The sequence below is a fragment of the Grampus griseus genome, assembly GCF_964374135.1.
Source record: "Grampus griseus genome assembly, chromosome: 18".
In the NCBI taxonomy this organism is placed as follows: Eukaryota; Metazoa; Chordata; class Mammalia; order Artiodactyla; family Delphinidae; genus Grampus; species Grampus griseus.
In genome coordinates, this window is record NC_139012.1 from 63,954,169 (window position 1) to 63,967,341 (window position 13,173).

Genomic DNA, 13,173 nt, shown 5'->3' on the forward strand with positions numbered 1-13,173 from the left:
TATTGTTAGAAAAAAATGAAACTAGTGGTGATGTCTCCAAATTTCTTCCATAGTAATTATGAAGAAATGTAGTAATGTTTTCATGCATGTAAAGAATCCAATATGGTAATAACATAATTTTTAGTATCAAAGCACATTTTTACTGAACTTCCATTTGGCACTAAAATATTGGTATGGCAACTTTTAAAAACTCATTTGACTTACCAGATTATCATTCTGGACACTGGTCAACAGTTTATGAATATGCACTGTAGTCTCAGAAGTTTTAAATATAAATGACCTTTCTCTCTCTTATGTTTCATGAGTTGGAAAATATTTGTTTATTGTACTTAATTATCATTAAAAATATATTTTATCATAAGTAAAGCATGTTCACATTGGTGACATGTTGAGAAAATAACATCTGTTGGACCATTAAAATTTTACAACAAGTATTTATTTGTATTATTCATACAGACATACATATTCATACATATTATTGTTAAATAGAGATCTTGACTTTAAAAAGATGTATCTGTGGAGATCATTGGGTTTCTGGTTTCAGTTCCAACAATTTCTAGTTTGCTATAGGCATTGCCACTGGAATGGCAATCCCAGAAGGTTTATATAAGGTACCTGATTTTGTGAAGCAACAAGAAGAAAAAAGGCAAATATGTATTTTATAAGAAAATTAACCATTTTCACATAGAAAAATAAAAAATATTTGCAGAATTTCATAGATGTAAAAATACCTAGAGCTAACATCTGCCTCATACGTGTAGTTTACCATGTACCAGTCAATCCCATGATAAAACAAAAAGCCGAAGCACAATCCAATATTGTGTTATACTGGACTTTTATGATATAAATCGCTTTGAAATGAGTAGGCAAAACAAACAAACAAAAAACTTCACATAAAACCTGTCTAAATATTTTCTCTAAAATTAATTAAATATGAAAGGGGTATGCGTATGTGTAACAAAAGAAAGGGAATGTAGCCATTTTAAAAGTCTACCTAGGAGTCATTATGCTTAGTGTTTTACAAATACTTCTCATCTCTCAATCTTTGCAGCAACTCTGAGTACTTAGTTATTTCTCCAGTAAGGGGAATCACATGGAGAGGAGGCATCAGAGAGCCTAAGTGTCTTGAACAGGGACTGCAGAGCTGTAAGTCAAATGCTGATCAAACTCTACAGCCTATGTTGGATCCTCTACTCCATGCCCTAAACATGTGATTGTCTCATGAATATGACTTAGCCTCTAAGTTTTTCATGTAGCAATTTTGTGACCTTTGATGTTAATTCATGTATTGTGGTTTTAATGTCCAGATCTGTGAAATGTAATTTTGGTTCTGGTTCGCTTTTCAAAATACAACCCAAGACAATACAAGCAATGTAATATGAAGAAATGAACAATTAGATGATGAATTTAACCAGTTTATGAAGTTTGAACTCAAACTTCCCCTGGATTGCAAGATTCGTCTTTTTTTCTCTATAATTACCAAAATACTTGATTCAGTTATCCAATTAATTTTATATATTAATTTTATATATAAACTTTAAATTGCAGCTTTTAATTGCCTTATTCCACCAGGAAGCATGTACATACTTTTTTCTTTTGAACTTTTTCTTGCTTATTTTTCCCTTTGCTTAGATTTATCCCATCATCTACAGTTAAGCCTGTTTTATAGGAAGTCTTTGCTTTCTTTAAATTATTTCTTTTAGTCTAATTCCAGCTCTTCCCAACTTTAATTCAGCATATATCCTGCACTTACCTATAGTACTTGTGTCAGCATTATTATTTCATTGGCAACACTGTCACCACTGGAAGTCAGTCTCAGTTGTGACAGAGAATTTGCTTAGGCATAACAATAGCAATATTGAAAAGATATTTTCAATGTTTTTTGTAAAGAACTGAAATAAAATGCAAGCCTCCCTTTAATCCATTGGATCTTTTGCAGATAAAAAAATTTTTTAAGTAAAAATGCACTTCATTTTTCTCACTAATGCATCCAAGAAGATCCTTTTATACTTTAAGGAGTACCATTTTCACTTTCATAAAGAATTCTGAAACCTATTAGTTACTCAGATCCAGCAGTTTGTTCCTTTCCACAGATCGGGACGAGCAAACTGCCCTGGCAGGAAGCCACCAGAAATTCCAGTTGCAGACTGCCATCTTCCTTCACAAAAAGGGCCTGGAAAGTGCTAGCAATGCCCTATTCCTCTTAACCATCTCTAACCCTCACTCAAGAAAAGGGCAAAGGTTAAGTAAAAATGTTTGGCACAGTCGATTTTTAAATGAAATAAAAACACATACTCATACTATGGATAAACTCCTTTTTAAAGTATGTTCTGCCTTATTTTCTGGGGTATAAAAATATTTTTAAGGCAATTTCAATGAATCAGATTTCAAGAAACTACTAGAACACTTTTTGTGAGTTGCTTTCATTGTGTCTGAATTATGATACATATTTCAACACTTTGCTATACCAGGGTATGTAGGTTTGTCAGTCACTTCACAGCTGTCAAAAGGAAATTCTTATTTTAAATCTCTACATCATCATTAAATAGTTCTAATAATAAAAGGCCTAAATTTTAGGTCCTCAGGGACATCAAGGTATCTCATCTACTGTGTTGTTCAAGCTCTGGCAGCATGTTGTAAAACAGATATGTAACAGGCAATAGAGGGTAGGAACAAAACCTAACATTGTTACCTGGTGTTGACACCACCTAAGATGCTGAATAAGATGATACAATATTTTGTTTAAGACTAGTAGGTTATTTTAATAAGTGAACCAAACCGGGGTGGGGGTGAGGAATTCTAGGCACATCTATTTCAGGATACGACCTATCATTGACCCTTTTTCCTCCTTAAGTAAATGTATTCCTCTTCCTACATAGCTCAGAGCATTGTCATAACATCCTTGTGAAAGCAGTCATTTAAAAATGGAGTTCAAAGTCCACATTGCAGCCTTGTAAGGTGATCCAATTATGTGATGACCTTGGAGATTTCGCTCCAATGGGCAAAGTCTAGTGAAGTGGACCTAGCATAGCTTCGAAAATACAAAACCCCCAAATTCCTTTTTATTCTACTAAATATTTGTACTTGTTATGGTTTCCCTGAGAAAGGGTTGGTGCTGGTAAAAGGGCAACAAGCCCGATGGTCTGAATTTGACAGCCAAAAATAAACATGGAAAAACTCCTGACTTTCAGATGTGTGACTCTGAGATTCGGCCTAGGCTGAAGTCAAGTTTACCTTTGCACTGTAAAAAAAAAAAAAAAGTTTGCTAGGCAGACAGGTAAACAGTAGAGTTTATCTTACTTAATAATTACTTTCAAACTATCCAAGACATTTTAGGCTCAAAATTGTTTATTCACAAGTAATAAAGAGGAGCATTACAAACACACCTACAGAGTTATCTCATTTTCATCACCTGATCCTTTTCTTTCCCTATCAGTTGTGTTGCTGTGTGTTTTTAAAGTAACAAAAGTTTTTTAAAGTTATAAATTTATAAAAACATTTGAAACTTTTAGAAAAGCTGTGAGATAGATAGACAGATGATATATGGAGAGAGAGAGTATATATGTATGTATTTTATACAGACTTTTCCCCTGGTGATTCTCAAGCGGAGAAACTGAACTGGGAAGCATTTGGAGATGGATGAGGGCGATGGAGGATCCTCAGTGATGGAGGATGTGCCAGGCAGTGAGCTACTGACATTCAGGGCCAGAAGCTAGGGATATGAAACATGCCGCAAGAATGGAGTGTTCCCTGTGAAGAAGTATAGAGACAGAGTAGTGTAGACACTCTATGTGGACTGTGGAGCCATACAGCTTGAGTTCAAATCCCATTTCTGGCTGTATGACCTTGGCCATGTTAACTAAGTGGTCTAAGACTCAGTTGCCCCATCTGTAAAATGGACATGCTGGTAATGTCTGCCCCACAGAATTTTGTTGCATGGATTAAACAAGTTAAAATATATAAAGTGCTTGACATATGGTAAGCTCTCAATGTTGGCTATGGCTATTACAAGTTCACTCAAGTCCTTCATTTTATGTTAATCAGAACTGTTAAGAGAATGTATCAATATAAATACAGTTTTTGAAATCTTCATCTCCTAAATTAAAAAATTCTCAGTATGGAATCCATTATGTATTAGAAGATATTTCTGGATGATGACAGTCATAATGGAAGCACACTTTCAGTCACTAAGTATGTTCAGACAAAGCAGTAGGAGAAGATTAACAGTAAGAGTGGGAAGCATTCTCAGGTGGAAGAAAATTTGTGTGGGCTGTAAAATAGGAAGCGTGTAAGCGGATACTTTACAGGGTGAAGGCATGCAGAGGAGGTCTGATCAAATTATCACCGTGAGTTTGTACAGTGGTGACGATGGCTGATGAGATGCAACCACGGAGAGATTACTACTGACCTAGGACCACGAGGAAAAATCAAATCCAGATCACAGTCAACTTGGAGGGTATTTGTGGAACACACTACACTTCCATGTGGCCTGCAAGCCTTGAGCCTATCAATGCAGACTCCCAACATTCTGAATAGTTAAATGCTTCTTTATATAAAAGAGAAGACTTCTCACTCAGCAGCTAAATCTTGGATTTGCTGTTTGCGTAAAAGGGTCTTTCTTATGCAACACTCATTTTAAACTATAATTCAGAGTCTTTTGAACACGTAAAGGAAAAGCCATTGAAAGCCAGTTTTATTTCTATTAAGGATTTATAAGCCCAAAAGTGAGCATTAAACTAATCCTAGTGTTTTATACATACAAAAACAAAAAACAAATACTGAATCCAAACAAGAATGAGGTTAGTGCCTGTGGGAAGAACAGAATAGCTCATCACAGGTGGATGTAACACATTTTTCATAAGTACAAATTAAGCAGCCTGAAACAAAAAGGACTAAAAAGATAAAAGTATACCAATCGCACTTCCAATTTTTCAAATCGAAGTTCTGTCAACTGTCAGATGTTTTATTCAATGGTTAAAATAATCAAGTGCTTTAATCAAAAACAGAATTGAGTATTAGCGCCATTAGTAGGAAACTTCCAAAAATAGCAATAATAGTACTATGTTGATTCATTCTCTTTCAAAGACTGAGTCACAAAGTACAAAATCTAGTGATCTGGAATTGATGACAACTATCCCATTTCCCCTGTATCTTTCTTGGTTCCTCTTCCTGCCCTTTAAACCTTCACATCGCTAAAGGTCTAACAGCCTCCATTACGTTCTCTGGCTACACACTCACATCACACACACACACACACACACACACACACACACACACACACACACACGCCTTTTGGAGACTCCTTAAAGTCATCTTACTGGCACTACTGTGAATGTTTCTCAAACCTCTGTCTCCAGCATCGTCCCCTCCCTTGCGCTCCAGTCTTAGTTTCTGAGAGCTATATTGCCACTTAAATACAAAAATTCTACCGTCAAATTCACATTTTCCCCCTTACATATCACACTCAAACCATCAACAAATCGGGTCTATTTTCCAAATAACATCCAAACGCTCACCCCACTCTCTCTGCTTCCGTCCTGGTCCGAGCCACCACCAACTCTTCCTGCACTGTGGTAGTGGCCTCCTCACTGCTGTCCATGCTTCCACCCTTCCCCCACCTCACTCTCCTGGACACAGCAGAGTGGCGTTTTTAAAATGGAAGTCACATCCCGACACAACTCTGCTCAAAACCCTCCAGTGGCATAATTTCTCTATAAGAAAGTATGCTATCCTACTTTTGCCACTGAGTTTGCTAGGGAAAGCTACTTAACATCTCTGAGCCTCTATTACCTCATGGTAAAATAAGGACAGTAATTTTCTTACTGATGTATAGGGAATATACATGCTCATTGCAAAACACATAGCTGAGTGTAAAAATTGTACTTAATTCTGCTGATCTCCAGGGAAGGCTTGTGTGGCAATGAAATGAGCCATATGATGTCCTATCAAGCTCAAGAATGAAGACAGATCTGCAGGGTTAGGTGGTAACTGAATCTCAGAGCATAACCAATCTGTGATTCTAAGAAAGAGCCCATGAGGATATAAATGTAAGGCAGACCCACAACCAAAAGATCCGTCCAAGACAGAGACTGCTGATTGGGCTCAATACTCAAGATCCAGGGCATCTACCCGGATGGTAGAGTGCAAGCAGTCACCAATATGTTAAGTAGATGGAATGATCAGGTCTGGGAGGTCAAACTTTTTTACTTCAGTAAGTGAACCCTGTGATTTTAGTTGGACACACAGACACTCAGAATTGATTCTATCACCCAGCTTCCTTGGCGTCTGAGTGTTCTGTTTTCTTGGGATGGCAGCAGAGGGATGTATGTAACTTTGGGGCTGTAACTTTAAACAAAAAAAAGCATGTCTTCCAACCCCTCTTCTCCATTTTGCTGCTAAATAGACATCTTGGATCTTGATAAGGACCACACCCTAAGATAGTAGAGAAAATAAGACAGCAAAAGCTTGGGTCTGGGGACTTCCCTGGTGGCGCAGTGGTTAAGAATCCGCCTGCCAATGCAGGGGACACGGGTTCGATCCCTGGTACGGGAAGATCCCACATGCCACGGAGCAACTAAGCCCGTGCACCGCAACTACTGAGCCTGGGCTCTAGAGCCCTCGAGCCACAACTACTGAAGCCTGCGTGGTCTAGGGCCCGTGCTCCACAACAAGAGAAGCCACTGCAATGAGAAGCCCACACACCACAACAATGAGTAGCCCCCGCTCGCCACAACTAGAGAAAGCCCGTGCACAGCAACGAAGACCCAACACAGACAAACAAAAAAAAAAAGAAAAAGAAAAGAATTTGGGTCTGGCTATTTTAAAGCTGCCGTATTGGCCTTGAACTGTCTAAATTTATGCTTTAATATTGTTTGTTAGGACAGCCAAACTAATATATAGCAGATGACAAGAAAGCCTGTTAATTATCTAGCGGTAAGATTTTTTAGAAGTAGCTTAGGTACAAAGGACAGGTTGTAACCTATGGACCCAGTCTATGCTGTCCCTGGGAGGTGCCAGCCCTGGCTCCAAGTTGTGACCTCAACATTACTCCCTTACATTGTGGCCAACAGTAGCTGAACACTGCCCCAGTCAGAGCTCCTGGGACTGTTTCCCTCTGTGGTTTGACACAGGGCTACCAGAGCCAACTCTGGACTCCCAGATTCTTTCCTATGCCAGCTTGATTGTGTGCTGGTGTGTGGTCATAGACCCCAGTTTTGTCCTTGAGGTTCTCTCCTGGCTTCTGATAGAAACTAAGAACTGGAGACTTAGGCTTCAGAGACCACTGTCATAAATAGGGAACAACCTATCTGATCCTAAAAGTCATTGGGATGGACCACTGATTTAATGCTGTGCAGGTCTTTCTCCAGTGAGTATGGACTTTAGCCTGAGATCAGCATTCAGGAAATTCCATATACTAAAATGAAGAACTCCTTTGTTATTAGATGTCTTGAAGTTCATTTTGGGTACCATATGCAATATGTAGATTTTCTCTATACTTCAGTAATTCCAAAACTGATAAATACATTCTATTTCTGTCTCTCATCCTAGGGGGTATTTTTTTTTTTTACTTTGCTAAAATATACATAATATAAAATTTACTGTTTTAACCATTTTAAGTGTATAATTCAGTGGCAATAAGTACAATCTCATTGCTGTGCAACTATCACCACTCTCCATCTCCAGAACTTTTTACCATCCAAAACTAAAACACTGTATGCATTAAACACTAATTCCCCATTACTCCCTCCTCCCAGCCCTTGGTAACTACTATTCGACTTTCTGTCTCTATGAATTTGACGACATTATGTACCTCAAATAAATATGAAGTATGGAATCATACAATATTCGTTTGTGTCTGGCTTATTTCAAGGTTCATCCATGTTGTAACGTGTTTCAGAATTTCATTCCTTTTTAAAGCTGAATAATATTCAATTGTATGTATAGACCGCATTTTGTTTATCCACTCGTCTGTCGCTGGATACTCGGGTCGCTTCCACCTTTTGGCTATATAGAACATTTTGCTGCTATGAACATGGGTATACAAATATCTGTCCAAGGCCCTACTTTCAATTCTTTTGGGTATGTACTTAGAATTGCTGGATTATGTAGTAATTCTATGTTTAATTTTTTGAGGAACCACCATACTGTTTTCCATAGCAGCTGTACCATTTCATATTCCCATGAGCAATGCACAAGATTCCAATTTCTCCACACCCATGTCAACATTTGTAATTTTCTGAGTTTTGTTTTTTTTTTTTTTTTAGATAACCATACTAATGGGTGTGAAGTTGTTTCTGCTTCTCATTTTTAATGTTCTCAATCAATTCGAATTTTAGAAACCCCTACCAGTCAGTACTGGCTTGAATCTTCTAGCCCTGACTATTCTTTGATTATAGTGGTTAATGAAGGAGTTCAATGTGGGATGGACTTTCAATTCACCTTGTCTATTGGTTTTCACACCTCAGTCCCCAAAGCTGCTTCCCCAATTTTCAGCCAAACTACTTCTGACTCTGATTTCATCAGTTTTACATAGTGCATGTCTGAGTAAGATTTCATTTGATAAAAGAGTTCCTCAACTTAAAAGGAAAGTTTGAAAACCATACTCTCTAAGGTTCAGAGAAATTAAATGACTTTCCCAAGGTCTCTCAGCTCAGTAGTAGCAGAGGTAGAATTTGAACAGAAATACATCCAGTGAGACAGAAGGTATGCCTAGTAGCAGTCATGTTATGCATGCATTCCATCAATCATTTGTTTATTTCTTCAAGGTATACTGCACACACAATCTAACTGCAAAAAAGAATTCACTTACAAAATAGACTAGACCAGTTGGTCTTTATCTCTCACCAATTTAACAAGGAGAATGGTAAGGAATCAGAGGAATGAGACATGCTCTTGCAAACACCATCATCTTAGCAGGCACGAAATCAACGATAACAAATGAAACTTCACCCCTTCCTGCCAAGAGAACTACACATGAGAGATATACAGTTATATTGAAAAAGTATGGGGATAGTCAGTTCTTTCTAGAGAAAAAAAGTATCATAAGTCAAAATTTAATAATAGTTATGAAATTAAGAATATTTCTGTGAAATTCACTATATTAATACTATAGGAAATATAAAATTGAAGAAGGTGGCATAGGCCATGCGTGTAAGAAGCTTATAGTATAATAAGGGGCTAAGACAAGTACACAAATAGCCATGAGCAGGGTAACAAATACTTGAGAGACCAGGGTAAAGTGAGAGTGCGGAAAGTTTTTTTAGAGACTTAAAAGAGAGAAAGACCCTATTCGGTCGGGGAAATCCAGAAAGGCTTTGGAAGGGACTTTGTAAAAGAGAGTCTAAAGGAAAAGTACGATGGCATATTCTCTGAAAGGTGGACAGATGTTGAACAAGTAGATCTTGGGGAATCAAAGGAGGGAAGGCCAATTCCAGTTAAGAGAAAATATGTGCAAAGACACGAATGGGGATGATTACAAGTTGTATCCCAGAATAGGCCGTGTATGGGCTAGTTGCAGAATAAAGGCCTAAACAGATGAGTTAGGAACACGTGGTGGAAATACCCTAGAATGGCAAGCTGTAATGCATATGCTCTCCTAACCAGAAAAGTAAAGGAGAGTCATCAAAGGCTTCTTAGATCACTGGGTCTTCCAGGCGGGTTATATAGACAAGCAGTTTCTCTGGGCCTCATGTTGTCATATGTGCTTCATGCCCTACTACAAGCACTGCTTTAGGAAGATTTACCTTACAGATTGTTCCCTCCCCTCAAATGTCAAGGAGGACAGAGGCAAAGATTATGTCCGTATAAGTGAAGCAACTTGGTGCAACAAACTTAACTATTTGTGCATTGGATTAGGTACAGAGCTGACTGGAGCTAGGGTAACATTTAAGAATATTACAATAGTCCAGGTAAAAAGTAAAGGCCCATAACTAGGACCTAGTCATGAGATTGGACACACACTAGAAAAGCACACTGGAAGAAGAAGGTAGAGGACTTTGCAAACAACCAGTGGAGGAGGGGAAAGGGAAGGCACAGATAAGCATGGCTGAGCTTGCAAGATTGAGTCATTGGGAGAATGATGGTACTACCCACCCAAGTAGTATGAGCTAGGAGGAAGAGGAACCAGTTTGGAGCTGAGGTTGTGGAAGATTATGGGTTTGGTTGGGGATCTGTTGATTTTATAGTACCAGTGGCCATCTGGGTCAAGTTATCCAGCAGGAAGTTGGATTAGGTTGAAGGTAGGGCTACATTCCTAGGGAGTGTGCAGAGTGGTGAGAGTTATTTAACCTACGGAGGAAGAGGCCTGCAGGAAGCCCTTTGAGGATGAAACCTTGAGAGATGGCCAGGTTTAAGAATAACCTGGAGAAGAAGAGACATGGATAGGTTGATTAGAGGGGTAAGAAGGAGGTCCTATTGTGCTTTGGAAAACCAGGGGTGTCAGATAACTTATACTGGTTCCTCCAGATTCCCTCTCCACCCTCCTACATTCTGCTCCCAGTCCCAAGGCTGCCCCATATGGCCCCATGCCTTTGGCTTTAGGATGTGTTTAGTCAAAGGGGAGTCTGGCAGGAGGTCCAAAGGTGGGAGAAGAGGGAGAGGTTGCCTTGGACTGTCCGCGACCTACCCTACTCATTGCTCCTCTCACAGCACCTGCTACGCATGACTCTCCTTCCAGGCTCCATAACTTTCCCTCACCTTTTCCCTTTGGGCCCAGGAGTGATAATTGCTCAGCTGCTGTCATTTCTGAATTCATCCTATCCCTTTTGGTTCCCTTAATTCTGCCTGCAGTTTTGTAATTAGCCTCTTATAAACCTTTCTAAGTTATCCTAATTTGAGTGTTCTACTTGTTTCCTGTTGGGACCCCAACTGATATACTCACTAAACCCTAATATTAACAGTAAGTGGTAACTGGGAGTATGGGAACACTGACGTTGTCCTATCCCCAATCAATAGCTCCTTTTATTTATTGGTATCAACAGCAAAATTTAATTTCAGCCATAACTCTACCTAGTTCTTGGACTCCTACCCAGAAACTGCTGTGCAACTGACTAAAAGGGACCTTTGCTAATCAAACTAAGCTGTACCTAGGCCTAAAACCAAGAGCATACTTTTTGATAAAGTTGCTGATTGATGCATGAAGAAAGTGAGCACACACATAGATAAAAGGGAAGCATCCCTGACTCTTGATCCTCTCAAGACGGACACAAGTAGCAGTCTTGGTCAAACGCTCTAGGGTACGAAAGAATCCCTGCTCCTTGACTGTCTGGAACACTTAGTGCTCTCCAGGAGGTCAGTGGCCAGCCATTGTTCGTAGCCCAGCTTCTCATAAGCTTCTCGATGTTCAGAGCTATATCTTAAACACTGAGTTTTCTAGCTTAAAGAAGACTTCCAGGACAAGAATATCCAATTCCAGATATCTACCTGAATCAACGCTGGGGGCCCATAGAAACAGATGAACTCAGCATTTAGTGGTCTTTTTAAATGGAAAAATTTTAGTGAGGAGAATTATAGAGGGAAACTTCAGTAATTCTGGGGTAAGCAGGGGTATAGGGAGACTGGTTACGTTTCTGAAATTTTATGTCCTTGCAGTGTAGAAGAATGTCTAAGGACGGGCTTTTGTGGCCTTGTCAGGGGTTAGCTTAGATTTCCAGAGAGAAAGAAGGAGGCTGATAGTTAGCAAACATGTCTAAGTGGTGAATAAGCACAGGCACTGAGGTTTCCGAGAGCAGCTGGATTTTGGGATGTGAGGCTGTCCCTTCTCTCCTTATCATAGTGAGGCAGGCTTCTGTGGTCTCTGAGTACTTCTTTGGTCACTGGTCAGACCTGTAGTAGAGCTTCTCTGATCCTGAGAATACGTTGAGAATGAGCTGTCCCAAGAAGCTTCCAAACCCTTCAGCATTGCAAAGCCAGGGCTGGCAGATTTCTGGTAAGTGATGGGCCCTGCTTTTAGGATTCTGCAGCAAGAGTCATAGGGCTGGCAGATGCTGCTAAAAAAGCAAGCACATTCAATTCAAGGCAGTGCTTCTAGCATTTGGAAGCTCAAGTAGGGATATACTCTGGGGTGGAACCAAGGCTTAGTGTTGGAGGTGAGAGTGATTTGATAGGTAAAGCTTGACCTCTCCCTTTAAAGAGGAAACTACCAGGAAAGGATTCTAAACCATGAAATAGGTTGCTGAGGTTACTTTTACTATCCCCAAACTCCTGGCTCATATAATTATTGGTATTCCCAGTCTCACCTTGTGGCTCTAGGAGTGGACATGCTGTCCTATGATGGGTATGTTTTAAGTTATTTCTTCTATGCATTTAGTATCTTCAACAGAAATGCACCAAGATTTGCTATCAATAATCCTGATCAGGATAGTCAAAAGCTGTGGCCATGTGACTTCCTATTTTTCTTCTACTTTGATTTGTATCTGCTATGCTCTCTGAGATAACAGCGACGCTATTTATTACTGCTAATTCCTTGACACAGACTCCTCCTGAAGGGTATGTATCATTTCCCTTTTCTCCCAAACGTACATGCATGCTAAAAATCTTTCTTGTAAGTGGGGAAATTTATAGCAAACAAAAAAATGCTGCATCAGTTCAAGTTTGCAGAGAAATCCTGAAGGGACTGAAGCAAGAACATTTAGCTGAGCTGAACGACAACAACACGAGGCTAATTCTGGGGAAGAAGAAGGGAAGGCGTGATTAGGAAAATGTAGACTGCAGTAAATGGACAGTCTCAAAACGACATAAATGCGAGGTCAAATTCATTTTTAATAATCAAATGTCTCATTCGCATTGTATTATTAAGTCCCGGACAGTGTTCTGAGTACCCGGCATGCACCATCTGATTTCATCCTCACATCAACACTCTGAGGTATAGGTACTGTCTTTATTCACATTTGCTACATGGTGAAACGGCCCCAATCACGCTGTTTGTAAATAGTAGATCAAGTGTTCAATTTAGGTCTGTCTGACTCCAAAGCTCATTTATTTCATTTCTCCAACAAATATTAATCGGGCACCCACTCTAAGCTAGGCATTGGTAAACAGGCAGACAGTGGTGTCTGTCCACATGATGTTTATAATCTAGTAAGGGTGACAGACATTAGTCATGTATTTAAGTTATAATTGTGATACACATCACAAACAAATGGTAGAAAGTATTCTCTAATATATTCCAAACTC